Here is a 21,980-nt window from a genome sequence, read left to right as displayed (position 1 = left end):
CTTCTCCTCTTGGTAATTCGCTTGCCCTATTTTCAATTTTCATATGTTTAAGTGAGTATTCCTAATATGTATTCAAATGTGCCATTGTAATATACTCAAGGGAATATTCCTAATGTGCATTTAAATGTGCCATTATAACATGCTCAAGGGAGTATTCTTAATGTGTATTCAAATGTCTCTTATATAACATGCGTAAGCAACAAGGAAGCCTCGTCTACGTGCATCATTAAATTGTCCATTACGCAACTTCATTTGCAACAAATTATTGAAGTTATCTCAACATCTATTCCAGTACATTTATCTTCATACCTTGGAAACTTGTCAGTTTTGAAGGAGTTGTTAGCTCATGGGAGGAGGGGAGACTCACATGGAATAATTAGTGGAGAAAAAAAGAATGTTGTTGCCATGGCCACATATCATGGGATAAAAGAAGAGGGCCGGTGGTGGGTTTCTTGCCAGAGCATGAAGAAGAGGAGCAGCTACCATTAAGATCTATGATTATCCCCTCACTCTTGCTACCTTGTAAAGCACCTACAACCTTTTATTATGCGTGGTGGGAGGTAGGCATTTAAGTTGACTACACATGTAGATGGTGTTTTTGGTGTAGATGTGAGCATTGTCAACATCTCCTATGCTCTTGACATCAGCTTGAGTGATAATTAGGTACACGAGGGCGTGGAGGCATTGCCCAAGATCTTTAAAAATTGCTGCCCAAGATCTTTAAAAATTGCTACCCAAGGGGACAAATCACCCAAGACCTAGGGGCAACCATTCAAGACCACCAAAACAAGCACGGTGCACCTTGTATCAAGCTCGAGCACTATGACAAAACACCCATTTTTGTCACTATGGGGTTGAAACATGGCATCATTTTACTGGCATCGATATGGGTCAACATTGTTAGGGACATCCATGTGTTGCATCAATAACATATACATATAAATGACGCTTATGTTGCATACATGACACCAATGATTTTAACAAATATGTGTCACTTACACTACAAGAGAAGGCATCATTAGTGGCATTTATTTGTAGTGTTTTACGTTACGTCGCTATAAGCGTCGTTATTAGCATCGTTGAGCGACACTATAGGCGTCGCTATTAGCATCACTAAGCATCACTATTAACGTCGTTATTAGCGGTGCTGTGCAATGCTTATTAAATGCCGCTATAAGTACCATTACTGGAAAAAAAATAAAGTGTTAAAATTGAGTGGAAATAAAAACTTAAAATAAATTAAAACCCAAAAAGGTTGACAAGCATCCAAATATTTTTGAAATAAAACAACAAAATCATCAAATCGTTATACAAACCGATCAATGTGTATATATGTTATGATGATATATATTTAATTTGTACCACCATCAGATCCATCTTGAAATAAAATAACAAAATCATCGAATCATTATACAAACCGATCAATGTGTACATATGTTATGATGATATATATTTAATTTGTACCAGATCTTACAATAAATCCATGCATGCCAATTGGTCTATCTCTAAATCCATCATTTCAATGGCTCCTATATCAATACGAAGTCCTATTCTGCTACTACATGAAGAAGATATAGAAGTATTATCATCATGGCCCTCAAGGTCGTCATACTGATTGTTAGTTGCATCCTCCATTGATCGTCCACCATGCATTTCTTCTTCAACGTCTTGATCTTGAAATATACATTTAGATTGAGGAGCGACTTGTATTACATACCACCAATTAGGATCTCTTTGGTTGGGATGAAACACAACCTAAAAGAAAGAACTACAAAATATTTACAAGAAAATATATACAATGCCTTCCTTCTATCTATAGATTCATCAAAATTGAAAATCAAGTGTAAACCTATTCATAATGTTGTGGTAGAACGTATATGTCTCTTGAATCTTTCCATAATTTAGTTGAGTCAATTGCAAAAAATCCTCTTGGATGCTTCTTGACGGTTGCTTGAATACCTTTATATACCACTTTGAACCACTTAACATCAAAGATGAACACTTTGAAAGCTCTAAATCCAATCTCTAAGATATCTTGAATTGTTCCACAGTAGTCAAGTTTCTCTTGTATAATATTATTAGCTTGACTTTCTTGGTCAAAACTTGCCATTACACCACAATCACTGTATTTGATTCTCTTGGAGTCCACACATTGAGTATAAAAATGTCAACCTTCTGACCACATTGCATTATGCACTTTATACTACAACCCAATAAAAAATCTTTAATATAGCTTATATGTAAGTAATTTAGTATTCAACATTATATATCATAGAAAAATATATTTACTTACATGGTAGTTGCATCTCCTTGCATACTTCCATTCTTCTCTAGTAATCTCCTCTCATGTCCTTTCGGCTTGCTCTAGGGCATCTCTAAGCCATTCAATATTACAATCCTTTGGAAGAGCCTTTAGGTTGGGTGGGTATACCATGTGCCTTTGTGTTGATCTCTTAAATGCTCTTCTCTCCTCTATCCTTATCTTTCTTGCATCTTCATATTTCTCAATCCACTTTTCCATCACATAAATGTTAAGAAGATAAAATGTAATGACCTTTTACGCATGGACTCATCCATCTTTCGAATGCATCCTTTTCCATGTGGCATGTGACACCATGTTTCTTGACGGTTGCTTGAGTACCTCTATATACCACTTAACATCAAAGATGAACACTTTGAAAGCTCTAAATCCAATCTCTAAGATATCTTGAATTGTTCCACAATAGTCAAGTTTCTCTACTATAATATTATTATCTCTTCTACTAGCTTGACTTTCTTGGTCAAAACTTGCCATTACACCACAATCACTGTATTTGATTCTCTTGGAGTCCACATGTTGAGTACAAAAATGTCAACCTTCTGACCACATTGCATTATGCACTTTATACTGCAACCCAATAAAAAATCTTTAATATAGCTTATATGTAAGCAATTTATTATTCAACATTATATATCGCTGCAAAACATATTTACTTACATGGTAGTCGCATCCCCTTGCATACTTCCTTTCTTCTCTAGTTATCTCCTCTCCTGTCCTTTTGGCTTGTGCTCTAGGGCATCTCTAAGCCATTCAATATTACAATCCTTTGAGAGAGCTTTTAGGTTGGGTGGGTATGCCATGTGCCTTTGTGTTGATCTTAAATGCTCTTCTCTCCTCTATCCTTATTTTTTTTGCATCTTCATATTTCTTAATCCACTTTTCCATCACATAAGTGTTAAGAAGATAAAATGTAACCTTTTGCGCATGGACTCATCCATCTTTTGAATGCATCCTTTTTCCATGTGGCACATGTGACACCATTCGTTCATCCGCATCGTTATGCATGAATATTAGCATAGATGGATCAATTTCTTTCAAATATTCAGAGATGTATATGAAGGATTCTTGCTGCCATGCTTCCTTCTGGCCTTATCCTTTGCCTTACAAATCCCTTCGAGGTTTTCATGAAGAGTTCAAGAAAGAACATCCACCGGCTATGAATAATGCCACATATAGCCACCTCATCCACCAAATGTACTAGAAGGTGCAATTGAGTTGTGAGTATGCTTCTTGGAAAGCTTTCTTCAATCATACACACCGCCTCAATTGACTCAACTCAAGCCTTCTAAATGGAATCTGGATGAATCTCCTTTAACACTATCCATCTATTCAACAAAGGAAGAATAGATAATTTCAAAGCTATAGGTCATAGCAAACACACAAATCTATAGTTTTGATTAGAACCCACCTTGCCAGTCCACCTAATTTACAGATGACATTCTGAGTTTTTTCTTCTCCACACCCCACCAATTGATATTGGAAGTATGAAGTAGTGAAATTAATTTTTGAAAGCAATAAAAGATAAATATAGAGTCTACACAACATAAACCAAGGATTTTCCAAAAAATAGATATAGTTGTGTATTTACCTGCATCATCTTGTGCCAATCATGTGATTTGAGACCATAAAATTGATGCTCACCCTTATTTTAATTTTGTTATTGTAAATGTGCCCTTTAATGAATGCATTAAACCGGTCGGTATAAGAAAAGACGAAATTTGATTCTTGGCATTCTTTTCCTCTTGCCATGTCAACCTCCATGGCGCCTTTGGTAAAACCACCTTGTCATTGACTACCCTTGGCCATGCATTTTCCATGCGTCCAATATCCTTTAGGTCATCCCTTATTGCATGGGTGTCTTTTTTACCAATTGGATGGTCCCAAATCATTGATTCCACATTCTTAAAAATGTGCATTGGATCCGAAGGATGATTTATTCTTAACTCTGTCCAATATGGTAGACGATAGAAGATTGAGTACCTTTTCATGCTTGCGGGTGTTGTGATGAGAGTCACCCTCCATCTCTCGTCGTCCCACTCTCCATCCCTCCACGTTCCCTCCAATGGCATTATAATAGGAGGTGAATGCCACATGGCTTCTCACTCTGCACCTCTCATCAGAAGCAGAGAAACCTCTGATGGAGCATAATTAGGGTTGTTTGGAGGAATAAATTGATGATCTTCATCATACACCACTTTCTTTAGTGCATGTCCTTGTTTGGATACAAGCGATGGACCACAAATTAGACATGTTTATATCCTGCAGTTGTGAGACCTACGAAATTGGCATGTAAGAATTGAAAGTTAATAGACATTACAATACATTAGAATTATAAATGAATCATTTGTGCATACTTAGATAAGAATCAATTTATGAGTATGACATACCTGAGCACTCCATATAGCCTAGAAAATCATGTATAGTCCACATTAAGATACCCTTGACCATTGTATTGTGGCATGCCATCATGCACCCTTATGCCTCTCCATAATTGCTCAAGCTCATCAATAAAGGGCTCAAGGTATATATCCATCCTCTTTACCTTATGCTTCCCAGGTACAAGAAGCGCAAGCATCACATGACCCTTGTTGTTGATGGAAATCTATGGAGAAATATTGTAATTCACAACAACAATAGGCTATGTGGACCATGATGTAGACCTCAATCCAAATGGGTTCACCCCATACATACCCAATCCAAGCCGTAAATTACGAGGCTCATCTTTCTAGCCATCCATTCTCAATGTGAGCCCAAGCTGGTGAGTCGACAAGAATCCTCATTATGCCATAGGTTGAACCATGGTTCACATGCTATGTCATTAACTAGGTTGAACCATGGTTCACATGCTATGTCATTAACTCAGTAATGGATTGACACCGGAACATATGTTGAATGCAAGGTATAATATAAAAGTGTGTCAATACCTTTTGCGGAATCTTTGCACCCTATAAATCCTTCCTGTAATGATCCTCTCCACAAATTGGAAATTGCATGACATTGGCAAAGATACTCCTGAATAGTACACAATCATTACGACATGCATGAATTCAAGTGTAATCCATACCAAGATTGGAAAGTGTTTTTTGAGCATCACTTCTTCTTGCGTGCATCAAATTGTTTGTTGGGATCATCTTCTTTAATAATCGAAGTAGGATATTCACACTATTATGGCTCCATCCATATGTTGTTTGCAAGTTGAGGATTTCCAAGCATGCCCGCAAAGTTGAGTACTTTGCACCCTCGTACAATGGTGTGTTAGCCTCCTTGTGTAACACATTCTCTCTTTCATGTGTTTCAAAGTTAGGTGTCTCTTCCTCACCCTTGCTTTCAAAAAAGTGAGTGATCATCTCCTCCATGACATCCTCTTCCTTGATCTCATGTGAAGGAAATCCTGTGTCTTCCAAATGTACTAAACACGCTCCACTTTCCAAGTGCTCCTTAACAATGCTTGTACTCCCTCCTCATGACAAAATAATGAGGCATATTGTGTAGTACTTGTGCACGAAAGTCCATGCCCTCCTCATCCTAATGAACCATATTTAAAAATGACACTCAACATTACATATGGCAAACCATGAGTTTACATTTCATCTCATAAGTTTATATACTAATCAAGGAATTGGATTGCATCATCAAGTTGGCTAGCATTGGTTCAAACGATCCCCATTTTCTAATATATTCCAATATTACTCGACATTCACGTACACAAACATTCTTACATCTTGCACATGAACAATTCGGATTCTTCTTCGCAACCACTCTAGACCTCCAATTAATGGTGACCCACCACTATCTGAACTAGTAGAAGCCATTTCTTTGGGCACAAAAAGTGTGCAATTAAAAATTGAATATGAATACATGTACTAAGTCTAGTAGTGTCAATGGTACATATGCATAGGTTTGCTACAAAAAGTGTGCAATTAAAAAATTGAATATGAATACATGTACTAAGTCTAGTAGTGTCAATGGTACATATGAATACATGTACTAAGTCTAGTAGTGTCAATGGTACATATGCATAGGTTTGCTATCTAGAATTTACCCAACGTTGCTATAATCTCTGCTAGGCATCGTTTTTAGCAGCACTTATAGAGACACTGAGAAAAATAACTTTTCGAACCTACGGCGCTGCCGATGCCTGTCTTTCTCCCCTCCAAAAAATTCCCTCCACTCCTTTCCTTGAGTTCCTGTGCACACCGACTCCTCCCTTCCATCAATCTAGCTCCCCTCAAATGCATTTGTACTCTTTATATTCCCCTTCCTCTTCATCAGACTCTTTCTCTTTATCACCAAATGGCTATGGTGTAAGGGGTTAAAGGATGCATAGGTGGTACCACTTTTCTCCTTTTTGGAAGGCTTTCACAAATAGTTATTTAGGGTGTAAAAGAGGCATTTTGAAAGGAGCAAAAATGTTTAGTTCAAAACACTTCATGATTAAACGTTGTGGTGGTGGTGGGACACATGCAACTCCACTCTCTCACGCTGTCTCGTGCCACTCCACTCTCTCACTCTATCTCGTGCTTTACTAGAGTTGAACTCTTCTTCTTCTTCTTCTTCTTCTTCTTCTTCTTCTCTCTCTCTCTCTCTCTCTCTCTCTCTCTCTCTCTCTCTCTCTACGCCACCTGCTCAGGAAGCTTAAAGAAGAGAGATATCCTTCCCAATAGCACGACAGTTGCAACTGCTGATGTGCAGAGGCCTGTCACCATTCCCATCCCTATACCTTGAGCTCCTCCTGGCCCCTTGCACCCATCTCTACCCGTCATGACAGATAAAATGTCCTTGCTCAAATAGCCTCAATTGTATCGACCTGACCAGAAGAGCGTGGGTGGCATCCTCAATAGGTACCACTCTCTCTCTCTCTCTCTCTCTCTCTCTCTCTCTCTCTCTCTCTCTCATGCAAAGTCATCAGAGAACTAGTAGGCTACTAGGTCTAACCATGTTATATGCCTCTTTTCCCTTAATTATTTGTGTAGAATGAAAACTCCTCACCAGATGAGACACCTACATACAACCCCAATTTCCCCACCGTGCCTACACCACAAGCAATGTCCCCATGTCAGTTTTATCATTTCATCTTTCAAATGAGCCTCGAGCAAAGGGCTATGGGGAGACGCTGGCAATTCTGCACAATCATCATCCCACCACCAGACAAGCCACGCTGATGGACACTCCACGGCAAGTCACACAAGCCCCACCCACGGATCGCTCGACTACTTACAGTCTCGTAGAAGATGGCATCACTCATCGGGTTGTTACCATGTGGTGGTGGCTCCACAGACACTTCTTCCCCTCAGCATGACTGCCCACCCATTTCCAATTGTGACAAAACACCATGCTCATGCTCATGCTCATTCCATTTTTCTTCAAAACAAGCCCCTCTACCCCCAATCTGGCTCACTCCCAATACCAAGTAGTGGACAGAAATGTGGTCCTTAACGACATTGGCAAAAAGATGAAGACTTAAATCCATGAGTTATGCCATATAGTATTTTCCCACAACTTGATGACTACATGGCATAAACTTGATAGCTCAAAGAAGGATCGAGCCATCAATCAAATTAGGCGTGAGTTTAGCCCAGCACTAGGTAGTGAAGAGGTCCATCGATGCTAGGTGGATTAAAGATCACATGGTGAACATAATGAAGCACTGGAACAACGACATTACATGCAAGGTAAAGATAGGGGGAGAAAAGCTTGGCATTGTACACAAGAGATTTGGGATGAGAAGTGTAGGAAGCACAATGCAAATCCCCACAGGTATTAGCAGTAGGAGGAGGCTGTAGCCAAGCAAATGGAGAGCTTTAGGGAGCTCCCTTCTTGGGAGCTTTCTACACGTACTTTGTAAGTATTAATAGTACACTCACTTACATTTTGTTGGCATAATGGGCATTTCATTTTTGTTAAGTATTCATGCTTCATGCTTCCAGAGCAAAGAGTGGTCGATCATGCAGCAAATAATACAGAGGAAAGGTATGCCTTAAAGCATGGCATGTATACCCTCCTCAAGCAACTAAGCCTCTACATTTTGCACCCATCAAATAGTTTTTGCCTCACTTGCCGTTCGGAGTTTTTGCGTTATGAATATTCTTTGTAGGGACCAATTCCAAACCCTGAGGGCACCGATGATTAGGTTCAGCCTTGCATCCAAGGCACTATGTAAAGGAGAAATGCCTTTAAATACATTTGTGTCAACTCCATGAGCTATTTTTATCGGCTCCATGAGCTATGTAACTTCTTCTACTTAATAAAAATTCATGTTTTGTGACCTTTGAGTGTACAGATGTTTTGTGAGTACTCTTTAACATTGGCATAGTGGTGCACTTGATGTACCATTATGCCAAAAAAAGTTAAAACCTGCATCCGTCGAAATAGTTGTTGGTATATGCATCGAAATACACATCAAAATAAGTTTTAGTATTGTGATCAAAAGTCAATTCGGTAAAAGCGTCGAAACAACTATCATAAGATAATAAATTGTTTTGACTATGTTAGCAACGTGTATTTAGACGCTTATTTAATTTCTCTTTTCAGCGAGAAGTTTGACGGTTTCATACCAACACTTATATCGATGCTTTTGAAGTTTTTTGCATATTCATTTTCGTCAAAAAAAAATATCGCAATTACACTTGCTTGTAATAATGATAGACTCCCTCATCCTAGGACATGTCTCCTCCTCATCCTCGTCCTAAAAAGCATGGACTACCTTATGAATAACTAAATCATGTGCATAAGAATTTGTGATAGAAAATATATACACTGACTAAACTAGCCACATGTCGTACATCTTCGAATCCACCGCAATCTTGCACATGCTTTATTGTGATTCGTAAATGCATGATTGCTCCCTTGCATCTCTCACATGGACATGAAATCTTCTAACGTGCACCTAAAAATCACGCCACACAATACAAGTGTGTGAAAACATCATTCAACTTCATCAAACACAAATTTAGCTCTTTGGAATCTATTGAAACAACTCTCTAGATTTTTTCCCAATATGTAGCTATATACGCTACTAGATCTGCACACCCACAGCCGCGTACTGGGAAAAAAAATCGGATACTTCCCTCCCGCACTGCATCTCTTGCTTTCATATTCTTGTATTTACTATTTGTAAGCTATTTCGGAGGGAGAGGAGGCTACGTAATCTCTAACCCAAATCTCTCACGTTCACAACCCCTTCTCCTCATCTCCCTCACAAGCCCTCCTCCTCTTCTACCTTCACAAGCCCTCCACTTCTACCTTCACAAGCCCTCCTCCTATCAAGGTAGTAACTTATCTTCTTTGTTTTCTTTAATCTTTTATTTTTTGAAAGTGCACTAATCTAGGGTTTGAGACTTACTGGTTGTTGCTTGTTTCTCTTGTCTACTTACTTCTCTTGTATGCTTGTATGCTCTCTTGAATGCTTAACTAGTTATATTAGTAGTTTTTTATAAATAAAAAATTCTCTTATCTTAATGCTTTTGTGGATAAGTTTAGGGTTTCTTCTCCAAATAAGATCAACTGCGTACAAGCCCTTCTCACAAGCATAAGAGGTAAGCCCCTTTACCTTTCTCTCTTGTATGCTTGTTTACTCTGTTAAATTCTTAACTAGTTGTATTAATAGTTTTTTATAGAGAGAGACTTTTCTTATCTTATTACTTTTTGTGGATAGGTTTAGGGTTTCTTCTCTAAAGAAGATAAACCGTGTGCAAGCCCTTCTCACAAGCATAAGAGGTAAGCCTTTTGGTTTTACTCTTTGTTATTTTTGCACCTTCGGGTGCTGGGGATTATTTTTCTTGCATATGTTTTGCCTCTAGGCCTTATGCATGCATGAAACCTTATTCATGCATGAGGCTCTATGCATGATAGTCTATGCATTAAGCTCTATCCATGATCTTCTATGCATAGAAGCCTATGCATGAGGATCTATGCATGAGGCTTATGCATGAAACTCTATGGACGAGGCATATGCATGAGCTTCTATGCATGAGGCTTCATGTATAGGCTTCTATGCATAGGCTCTATGCATAGAATCTCTATGCATGAGACCTTATGCATGAGGCTCTATGCATAGACCTTATGAATCTCTATGTATAGAAGCCTTATGAAGCTGTATGTATAGAAGCCTATGCATGAGGCTCTATGCATAGACCTTATGAATCTCTATGTATAGAAGCCTTATGAAGCTGTATGTATAGAAAACCTATGCATATGATCTCTATACATGAGGCTTATGCGCATGAGGCTCATGCAAAAGGCTCTATGCACATGAGGCTTATGCATGAATTTCTATGAGGCTTCATGCATAGGCTTCTTTGCATGAGGCTCTATCCATGAGCTCTATGCATGAGGCTCTATACATGAGGCTCTATAAATTAGAGTCTATGCTTTAAGCTCTATGCATAGAAGCCTATACATGAGGCTTATGCACGTGAGGCTCATGCATAAGCCTCTATGCATGAGGCTTCATGCATAGGCTCTATCCATAGAAGCTCTATGCATGAGGCTCCATGTATAGAGGCTTTATGCATAGGCTCTATTCATATACCTTATGCATGAGGCTTCTATGCATGAGACCTTATGCATGAGCCTTCTATGTGCATGAGGTCTATGCATTAAGGCTTTATGCATAAGCTTTTTATGTAATGTATGCTCTATGTGAGCTGCTACATTTTTATGTGTTTATGTAATGTTTTTTTGGCATATATATGTGGCCATCATGGGGTTCATCACCATCAAAGCAAGATCGGATTTACGGAGGGGCATCCTCTAGTGCCACACTCGTACCCATAGATGACCCAAATTTGCAGCGTGTTTTAGAGGCATAGGTAGCTTGGAACCACCTAAAGTCTAGGTACGGGGCCGAGCAATTAAGTCACTCGCGCTTATCTCCTGCCTATTATGTGCCTGACACATCAGCTATCCCCCACAGTCACCACATCCACGCTTCCCACCACCTTCCCTTCCCCTATCACTTCTACTTTTCTTACCCCTCATACTTTCACTTTCCCTACTCCTTGCCCTTCGACTCCTCCTAGTGCTCAACACACTCCTATCCCATCCATGGTGCCATCTCCCCCCAACGTGTGGCATCCTCACAATGCCACTCAGCAGGTGTGGTGATAGCTCGAGGGGCTTCTCAAAGTAGTAGGCAAATCAAGTAGTGGGGGAGGTGGGTGTGGCAGATGCTTTGGGAGAGGTGCACGGTCACCTTCACTTATGATAATAAGCGACGTGCCAGGGGAGGGTGGGATGATTTACTATACTCTAGATGAGGAGGATGGGCCATATATGGATGACATAGGGCCTTATATGGATGACACAGGACTGTGGGTTTATTATACCTTTCATCATTTAGTCAACCAAATAAGGATGCCTTCAAACCATGGGGAGAACAAAAAGACAAACTTCATGTATGTAGTTTAGTGCATGAATGAGCAGTTCCCAAACCCATTGGGCACACGTTTTTTTGATGATTGGGGGAGGAATCACATTATAAAGATCCTCAATAATGGAAGGTCTTGCGCAACATTAGGACTTGTTTGGGGTCTTCTTGGGCCCTTTAATTTGCCCCAAGCCTAATGACAGTCATTAAGGAATGGTGCAATGGGAGAAGGCCATGTGGAGAAAAATGTTGGGTTTCCCTGCCCCTAATATGTAGGGGTCAAACTTGAATCATACGTTTTTTTTTAAAGAAATTGGGCTGAAAATGCAAAATCTTTCAATAAAATCAGATTTCCCACCTTTTTTTAATAAAGACAGCTCAAACTGGCATAAATGACCCCACCTCAAAAAGTGGGCTAGGGCCAGAAACGCCCCCCCATCATTATCCCTCATTTAAAGCTACTTTTCCCTCTCCCCACTCCCTCTTCCTCTCTCTAAAACTAGCAATTCGGTTTTGAGTCTCTCTCTAACTAAAAGAATCTTTTTTGGCCTCCTCCCTCCCCATTCTGCCTTCCCCTTCCCTCCTAAAGTTAGATCTATCTTTCTGTGCCTTCTTGGCTATGGAAAGCTTGGAAAACAGTCCACTTTTTCCCCCATCAAGTCCATCCTCTCTTGCTTGCACACATTCTTCACTCTCCTCTTGCTAGCTTATACACATTCTTGACTCCTCTTGCCAGCTTATATGCTCTGCTAGCATTAGGTTGCAGAGATCTTCTTGGCTATGGAAAGCTTGAAAAACAGTCCTTTTTTCCCCATCAAGTCCATCCTCTCTTGCTTGCACACATTCTTCACTCTCCTCTTGCTAGCTTATACACATTCTTGACTCCTCTTGCCAGCTTATATGCTCTGCTAGCATTAGGTTGCAGAGATCTTCTCACACACCTACAACTTCATAGCATTTAGCTTAGTCGGTTAGCCAAGCACAATGAGTCGCCGACCTCGTTCAAGGGTGGAGTCCTTTAGCAGCAGCAACGAACAAGACGACACTGGCTTGTGGGTTACAAGCACCTTTGCAAAAGGAATGTGGGTGACGATGCGTCCAAGCACAAGGGGAGCCCACAAAGTCTCTCGCAGATACATAGGGTTAAAGTCACACCATTGGAAGGGTCGCATAGTGGATCTCAAGCAGGGGGCTGACGGAAGCAAGCAGGTGATGATCCAACACGTCTACAAGGCATCGCAACTCCGTGTTGACAATGCCAATCACAAACGCTTTCCTGCAAATTGTAAGTTTTATTTGTGCTTCTTGTTTTATGGGCTGCATTGAGACATGCTAATATCATTTCATGTTACGGAAGCTTGATTTTTTCAAGTGTGTTCTTGTAATGTTCTGTGCAGACATCTTTCCGTCGACATTTGTGGAATGGGAGCCTTTAGAGGCCCTTTCTGGAACCTTTGAGGCGCATCACTTTGAAATCGGCAAGCTACTATATACTGGTTGTTCAACATCAGAGCTTTTAGAGCGCTCAGTTTTCTTCTTTCATGCAGAGTATATTGTACCCACGTCAAGAGATGGTTCTGGGACTCTACGGAGGCTCCCTACACCAAGTCTCATGGACCATGATTGGCCAAAGCCCGACAATACTTTGGTTGCACTAACCAGACGTCGGATTGAGATTGATGTGTGCAATGCAATGAAGTGCACCTATGGGTCACATCGTGCGACTCTCACGTTCTTCATGCCTTTACATTTGTTTGTGTTTTTGTTCAAGGAGGCTGATGTTCACCGGACTCCTACAATGTGGATTGCAAAGGGAGGCACAGTAATGAGTGCCTTTTTGCCACCTTCGTGGGATTTGAAGGTTATTCAACATCAGGGTGACAAGATAAAGTGCATGGTGGTGTCGGAGAAGATGGTCGTTCGGTACCAGCTTGGAAAGCAACAACTCTCTATTATCTTTCCTTACAGACGTTGGAAGCTGACTGGAGGCGAATGGCAAGCACTCGATTCGGACATCAACGATGCAGAACAGCTTGATGTACATGTTAGCACGCAAGCTGATGTGTGGGATATCGTAGTAAATGCTAATTGGAATATGGCGAACCTAAGGGAGTACTTAGGCCTTAGGTTTGCACTGAAAGGTGACTTTTCATTTGTGATTGATAACACACCTCTACGTAAGAGGAAAGAGGCATCTTACTTTTGTAAAAGCATTCCCTTCCCCAGATGTATCCATATCAAGCAAGCTATGTAACAGATTTTGAGAGATTAATTCAAAACAATTTTGGCTACTCGCAATTTGCGTTCAATTTTGTGCACTTTTAAGTTTTGTCGCGTGTTTTTATTTTTTTGGAGGTTTTAAGTGAGTTTTTAAACATAAAAAAATTTTTAAAGACCTCTTTATAAGTCACTTTTGGCCACTTTGAGTTCATCTCCTCACTCTCGGCATCTTTGCGGTCCCCTCGCCTTCTTCGCTACTCAAGCATGGCCACCCCCGCCCAAGCTCTCCTATCTCAATTGCACAAGCTTGACCTCGATCACTTGATCGAGAAGCTTGCACCCATCTTTCAGACATCTATTGACATGGAAGGCACTGCCGAACTCCATAATGACGTGTTTGGGGCGTTCACTAGCTACATGGACACATACATGGCTGAATATTGTGTCAACTTTGAAGACGAGGAGGGAACTTGGGTGCCTGTGGATCTTATCAAGCATACCTACAAAGCGGACAAAAATTTCAGGTTTAGGCTTGCAAGATTCCTCAAAGGCCTTAGTAGCGCATATCTAAGGGAGGAGGAAGAAGATAACCTCGTAGGTCTTGGAATGGGCAACATTGGCACAAGTTTTTTGAGGTGGGACATGACTCTTGCCCTCCTGATCTTAGAGGGAACAGAGAAAAGCAAGGGAAAGAGGAAGGCCACTCCTCCAAAGAAAGCCACACCTTATCTCTTGATCAAGGAAGCTGACCCAAAGGAAGAGATTGTCACCCCAGTGCAAGAAGCATCTCTTGCACTTGTGACTCTGGCGGAAGAGCCGCAAGCTGAGGCTGTGAAACGGGACATCGAAGGGGACGATGTCATGGATGAAGTTCCAGAGCTCGAAGTGCGAACTCTACACCCCATCATAGTAGAAGGTGTAGAGTTCTTATTTTTGGATGACATCGCCCATGTCCTTGGGCTACACCAGGATGAAACTCTCTCAGTCATTGCTATGTACGCGGGCATGCGAGACACACAACAGCCGTCCAAAGATGATGACATCCACATTGACTTCAGTTCCGCAGATGTCACAAAGGTGCTTACGCTCCCGGAAAATCATGTCTCAATAGAGTCCCTTGTGGCAGAGACTCTTGTACAAATATCCCAGTGCAAGGATTTCTACGAGAGTGTGCCAGAAACTAGCTTTGCCCCTCACAAGCCGCTTGCCATTTCGGATTTTGTCAGCCTCGGGAGCATCAATATTAGTGATGTAGACCTTGCGGATCATGATGATGCCACTGAGGTAGTACACCCAATTTCTTCCCTTCTTAATTTGTAATTTTTTGAAGTCAACTCATTCTTCTATCTACTTTGTAGACCGCAAGAGAAATGGACTGGTTCGCAAGCCGAAAGGGTGGAGCACGAAAGGAGGTGGAGGGGAAAGATGCTGCGCTATGGCACTACATCCCGAGCTTCAATGCCGAGATGCTTTGCGTAATTCACAACGACTTTTCAAATGATGCGCAAGGTGAATTTTTGAAGTGCAGAGCCCTAAGCGCCGTCCTGTCTGAAGCCCCTATAGCCCAAAATGCCCATAAATGTATTCTTGTAAATAGGGAAGCAGCTATCTATAGCTTTGGTGATAAAGGTGCAGGGTCTTTCCTAGGATTTTGTGGCCTTAGCCTTGGACAAGGCATCACTGATGCCAAAGAGATAGCCGAACGCATTGGTGACAAACCATCAGTAAAGACTCTCACCCACGAGGCTTTCACCAAGCTCATCAAGCGAGTTGGCTAGATCCAATGTAATCATTTGCCTTCTGTGAAAATCAAACAATTAATGACATCAAGATGTTTTTCGAGCTGATTTTAAGTTTTATCTTCTTGATGTGTTTATATGTTGTCGTGTCCTGTCATGATGTTTCAATCAATTTTTGTGAACGCTCGTCTGTGAAAATCAAACAATTAATGACATCAAGATGTTTTTCGAGCTGATTTTAAGTTTTATCTTCTTGATGTGTTTATATGTTGTTGTCGTGTCCTGTTATGATGTTTCAATCAATTTTTGCGAACGCTCGTCTGCCACCGCCCGTCCGACTTTGGCTCGACTCGACGGGCCAATTTCTCCCGCGTATGGCCCCAGAAGGGTATATCAGCTGTGCGGGGTGCGCCGGGGCCGAGGGGGGGGGCCGGTGGTCGCTCCGTGGAGCCTGTGTGCCACGGAGCGACTTTTGGCTGTTTGACCCTGGGCCAAACAGCCCAGGGTCAAACAGCCAAAAGTCGCTCCGTGGCACACAGGCTCCACGGAGCGACCACCGGCCCCCCCCCTCGGCCCCGGCGCACCCCGCACAGCTGATATACCCTTCTGGGGCCATACGCGGGAGAAATTGGCCCGTCGAGTCGAGCCAAAGTCGGACGGGCGGTGGCAGACGAGCGTTCACATGAGGTCGAATGTACATAGCGACAACAATTACATGCAAAAGACTACAATTACCTTGACAAGACAACAATCACTTGCAATAGAAAATAACTTTTTTGAAAATAGACATGGTTTTTCATTAATCAAATTGAGATTACAAAACACGGTTTGTTGCATTACAAGGCTTCCCCTATCTAGTGAAAGAGAGCTTCCTCTCCACGGATACGCCTAGCTAGATGAAGATCAGATGGCTTCAAAGTGACACGTTTTGCATGCACCATGCACAAAACCGCGTCTTGGAAAAGCGAAACCAAAATATCCTCGGCACCTTGTTGCAGAGCGCCTAGTGCCGCCGCTTGCACACGATTGACATCCCGGCGCTGGTCGTGGATAATCTCTTTGACGAGACGCCCAAAAGGTGCCTTTGGAATAATTGGTGTGCAGGTCTTTTGATATTTGCGAATTTCTCTAAGGGCAACTGTCCCTGGTCTCCACCTTTGCTTCTTCTGCGTTGTTGGGGGCGGTGGTGCTTGCGCGTGGCGAGTCCAAGCTGGCGTGTCATTTTTAAACTTCTGTCGCTGCTCTTGGAAGTTATCGGAAGGGAGTTTTGAGCGTTTAGGAATGGTTTTCCCCTTCTTAGCCTTTGCAGGTGTTGGAGTTTTCTTTGTCTTTGCAGATGGAGTCTTCGGAGCTGCTCGCTGCTCTGCCTCCTTCCTTACTCGCTCCTCTTCATCTTTCCTGTCTTTTTCCTCACGAAGCCTCCGTGTGTTTGCTGCTCTGGCTTCTCGTTCAAGCTTCTGTCTCTTATTTTCTACTTCCTCAGCTGAGAGTTTTCTCTTTCCTTTACCAAGTGCACGAGCCAAGACTCTGTCTAGCATTGCATTGACAATCCTATTGCTCGGCAGGTGCTCCCTTTCTACTGTGTCTTCATTTCTCCTCTTTGTATATTCTGCTCGAAGACTTTGTATGGCCGCTTCCAAAATTGTGTCATCTTCGTATCCGGCCATTCGCAGGTCAGCAACAAATCCGTGAGCTTTTCTGTTAAGCCAATCCTCCTCCGCAGCAAAGAATGCTATTCTTCTCTTGTTGCTTGCGGCGGCCTGAGCTTCTTCTACAGCCTTCTTATCTGCCTCCGCCTTCCTAACTGCCTCGTCTTCTTCCTCCTTCTTGGCAGCCTCATCCTCCTGTGCTTTCTTTGCTGCCTCGTCCTCTTGAGTTCTGACCGTCTCTTCGGCTTCTTTTCTTGCTCTCTCAGCTGCCTCCATGTCCTCTGCTTCTTTGTGTAATCTCTTCGCTTCTTGGGCTTCTTGGGCCTCTTGGGCCTCTCGCTCAAGCCTCACACGCTCAGCTTCCAGATCCACTTGGGCTTGTAGGTAAATGTTTGGGATTGCAGTTCTATGTGCCACCGGTAAGGGCCCAAGGTCTTTGAAAATGTCATCCTGCGTATTGGAGGGAGGATCATTTGGGGGCTCCATGTGCGTGAGATATTACTGCACGAGCGAGAGAGAGAGAGAGAGCGCGCGCGAGAGAGTCAAGGGGAGAGGAAGAGAGAGAGCTCACAAGTCAAGACTTTTAAAAATGACTATAAAACTCATTGATATTTATAGGAGGCCAAAATTACAAAAAAGTCAATTTACAAAATGAACGCGCCAAAAAGTGGCGAACAAGAATTATTGGGTGGGTAACCACACACGGCCATTTCTTAGTCGACCACTGTGCCATTGCCTCGCTCTTTCACGTGCCATTGACGCATTGCACCCTTCTCTTTCGCCTTGCACCTAACACCTTCATGATTTTGCGCCTCAAAGACAAATTTCCGGCTCGCTTTTGGGCCTTTCTCCCAGTAAGTGCACGGTAAAACCAATTGAACATTTCCTGAAACGCATTGCTGCGAACCTTGCCACCACCATGACCCGTGTTCTTAAAATAGGCCGCCTTGGCTTGGTAATGTGATCGTTCCATGCCTTGGTTGCTCCAGAGTGCAAGAGACCCATATTCATCTAGAAAGAAGGAACTGTGCGCATAGAGAATATGCATGTAGTGTGTTATATGAGTTTCCCCCCAAGCATCGATCATTTCTTCTGTGAATCTGTCAATCGAAGTCTTGAATGTAGCTATCTCTGCTTCATCAAGATACGGGCGCTCAAGAAGCCTCATCATCTCATCACAAGCTTCCCACACATGTGCACGCTTCAATCCTAGTGTCGCCTCATTGCCTCGATAGGTTGTTACATCACAAATCTGCTTCCATAATTCAAAATGTGTATGGCTTTGAGCCTCACCATAGTTTGAGAGCAGGTGTCTTGCTTTTGCACCACCCATACATATCTTATTAGGGTTATCTTGGGTACTTGATGGGTTTTTGCGATCCTTAGAGAGGGTGACAGCACCTGCGTGAAGCCCCACGGATGATAAAACAACTTCAAGCTCTTGGATGCCCTGTTCTCGCCGTGACTCTGGCTCCATGTTCCAAGCATAATTGATGTGGAGCATCAACAATTTGTCCAAAATTCTAAGTCTTGCGTGCAAGGTACACACATGTACTCGCGACAGTGGAATTGAAAGAATAGGGTTCCAAGTAGCATCCTCCTCTGCGCGAGATGGTGCCTTGCTTTGATTGCAGCTCATAATTCCATTGAGCCAGACGTGCATACCCTTCCCTTTTTGTAATTGATTTGAGCCCTTTGCACTTGCCTGCTTACGACCTTTCACCTTGGTTGCTTGTTTGGCCTTCCCCACTGCGACACTTGGCATCCTTGGATGACAACAAAAGATGCATGGAAACAAAGTGTTAGCACCGCTTTTAGTTCCCAACATGCATTTGAGGGTCTTGAGATCACCACCAAGGTGCCACTCTATTTCAAAGTGACCAGTGCCAGGCACATGCAAGACTTCACCATTTGATTGCCTGTGTATCACTCCTTGAATACCTGTATGGGTGAAGTACCACCTCAGACTGTCATGGTCCTCGTGCGGAAGGGTCCATGCCGCCTGCCACCATATGTTCTTCTCAGACTGCACTCCAAAGTAATCTTGCTTGCGTCGCTTTGTGTGCAAGTTATTCTCTGCATCACCTGTTTCATCTTCGCCGTCTAAGCTCTTTCGCTTCAATGCCCTGCTCATGAGTGTCAGACTTGTACGTTCCACCCTTTGGCCCTTTACAACCTGACATTCATCCAATTTGAGGACAAATATAGCCTTTCCATCCGTCTCCTCTAATGTCATATCATAAAACTGAATCATAGCTCGTTGAAGCGCCTCCACCTCGACGTAAACATTGTTAAACTTGTTGTAAGCAAAATCTTTTGAATTTGACATTGGCATGCTACCATCCACCCATCTGTAGCCGCCTAGCAAGTCGGCAATATTGTTGTTTGCTGACTTCCTTGCCATAACTATACTGTATGGTGTTGGAAGTATAGATCGTGTCATTCCTTTGCCTCGTAGACGTGCTGTGATGCAAGTATACAAAGCCCTGTATCCCTTATCACTGATACCTGCTGTGTCGCACACAGTGAGCATGTCAATGGGACTGACAATCTGCTCGAATTCCTTGAGAAAATACTTTTGAATCCTGTCACGCAACGCACCATTTACTGGATTGGTTATCATATTGATTACTTTCTGCTCTGGAATAATGTGCTCAAGGATAGACTCCTCAGTATTGGAACAACCTAATATTGCTTTAGCACATTCCCTGGACATCACATAGTTCAGAGTCAATGACATAACTATATGAAAAAGGAATGTAATGCTAGTTTTGAAGCTGTGATTACCTTGTTTGACGCACACGTCGCTTGCGAGCCCCCCCATCTTTGGAAAGAAGACTCAGAGGCTTGCGCTTTCGCTGCCTTGCATTATATCCCACGGGGAGGTGAGTGAAATGATCGACACGTCGGCGAAGGTTCCGAGTTGAGTTTCGAAGACGGAGATAGTTCTCTATAGCTCGATCCCTCCTTTCCACACCTTTATCAAGCTTCATCTTCTGCTCTGCATCCTCCTTCTCTAGATCCTTGACTCGAGCCAGCATATGTTCTTTTGTGGCCATGAAAGTTGACGCACATTCTTCCTTTTCTGCCTTGCATAATTTTAGAAGCTTCCTGAGGTGATTTTGATTTGAGAGTTCCTGCAAGTACAAAGAATAGAGCCTCTGACAGTACCCTAAGAAACCATTATAACCATCACCCAAGAAGCGTACGACCTGCGTGATATTACGAAAAGGGGGAGGTGCACCAGTCTGTGGATCAAGGGGATAAATGCTTCCATCAGTCCAAAGATCAATGGCTTTTGCACCTTGAAGTCGTAGCACCTCAGCAGGAATACATCCCTTCGTTCGATTACTTCGCATTGTGGCATACTCCTCGTCTAAGTCCACGTGCAAGCGAAACTTTGATTGCTTGTTGGTGATGTCCCGTAGAGCCATTGTACCTAGCAAATGGAGATGGAGATGTAGATGGATACAGAGATGGAAATGTGGATGGTGATGGAGATGGAGATGTAGATGGATACAGAGATGGAAATGTGGATGGTGATGGAGATGATGGAGATGGAGGATGGAGGTGGAGGATGGAAATGTGGATGGTGATGGAGGAGATGAAGATGGAGATGGTGATGGAGATGGAGGTGGAGGAGATGCAGATGGATATAGAGAAATGGAGGCCTTGAGGAGATAGATATGGAGAGCTTGCTAGTGATGGAGATGGAGAGCTTCAGCTTGCAAGGATGTGTAGATCTGTACCTTCACAGGAGGGGATGGTGAGCTCTTCCATGAGAGCTAGTGGAGAGGATGATAGATATGGAGAGCTTGCTAGTGATGGAGATGGAGAGCTTCAGCTTGCAAGGATGTGTAGATCTGTACCTTCACAAGAGGGGATGGTGAGCTCTTCCATGAGAGCTGGTGGAGAGGATGATGGAGTAGGAGGTCCAGATCTGCAGGCCATGGCTCCTAGAGAGAGAAAAAGAAGCCCTTACCCAAGTAAAACACCCTAAACGCGTTTTAGAGAGAGAGTGTAGAGAGAGAGTGGGATCTGCAGCACCTCCAAAAAGGGAGGGAACAAAGTGACGAAAATTTTCAAACATTCTTTGTGAAAGGTACTTCACTACAAGACAAAAAGGCATTTAGGTCCATATTCCTTCCCAAGGACAGAAGATCTAATGGTTAGATTACCTTTAGGCCTATTTTCTTTTTTGTAGAAAAGGAAAAATGCATTTTCAGGCCTAGGCCACTAGCTTGGTCAAAGCTTGATTAGCATTTTAAGCATTTCACTAAGTGTCCAAATAAAAGGGCCCAAGAAGACCCCAAACAAGTCCTAATGGGACGTGAGAAAAAGAGGGAAAAAAATGCCTTCCAACAGCACCATTAAAGATTGGAAGAAGGTGAAGAAGGAAGCCAGTTTTCTCTTTACCATTTTTCACTAAGTTTACTTCATGTGTTGTCATCATGATTTTTATATCTCATGCATGTTGAAATCTATTGTATATAGGAAAGTCACCCCCAACGTCTGGGAAGAATAGGTACCGCAACAAGCATCACAACGAAGTGAACATTTGGGAGTGTCTCAAAAGCCATGCAGTGGTCACTGAAAACAGATATCCAACAAGCTCGGCAGGGCAACTTGGTGACTCTCTAACCTTGATTTTTAATTATCACCCAACTTGTTTTGCTTGTGGCTAA

This window comes from Cibotium barometz, chromosome 2 (assembly GCF_041138505.1).
Source record: "Cibotium barometz isolate CiBa-2024 chromosome 2, ASM4113850v1, whole genome shotgun sequence".
Taxonomy (NCBI): domain Eukaryota; kingdom Viridiplantae; phylum Streptophyta; class Polypodiopsida; order Cyatheales; family Cibotiaceae; genus Cibotium; species Cibotium barometz.
This window is presented reverse-complemented; position numbering follows the sequence as displayed.